Source organism: Hoplias malabaricus, chromosome X2, assembly GCF_029633855.1.
Source record: "Hoplias malabaricus isolate fHopMal1 chromosome X2, fHopMal1.hap1, whole genome shotgun sequence".
In the NCBI taxonomy this organism is placed as follows: Eukaryota; Metazoa; Chordata; class Actinopteri; order Characiformes; family Erythrinidae; genus Hoplias; species Hoplias malabaricus.
This window is the reverse complement of record NC_089819.1, coordinates 15,048,739-15,049,236: the sequence shown is the minus strand read 5'-3', so window position 1 is coordinate 15,049,236 and position 498 is coordinate 15,048,739.

Here is a 498-nt window from a genome sequence, read left to right as displayed (position 1 = left end):
CATAATACCAGTGTAATCTGAGTTGTTTTCTCCATGCACAATTTCCCATTAAAACACTCTGAATCTCAATGACTGAATTGTGTATCTCTAAAGAATCAGAGGAGCGTAATGGAGGAGATTTGTATTTTAGGACAGCTCTTGACGTCTTCTAAATAAATGGCTCTTTAATAAAGGCAGCGTTTCAGTGTGGAGCAATGGACACTCAGATGAGCCGTCGTTGTGTTGGAAAACCTGTTGTAAAATGGTTTTAAAGAAGCATTTAATGATTGTATATAGAGCCCAAAAAAGTGTTCCACGCATAGAACCCGTTTTGGTAATATAGTTTAATAAATATAATGCAATAATCTATCATGACAGGCGCGTGAAGTAGAGAGGCTTATGGTTTCTCCCCTGTGACACGTTTTCATCGCGTTCATGCAAATATTTTCGAGACTGCTCGAGCGTGTGAGGCGTAATGAGGGCGGGAGCGCGCGTCAGTGCGCGGGCACGGCGGCAATC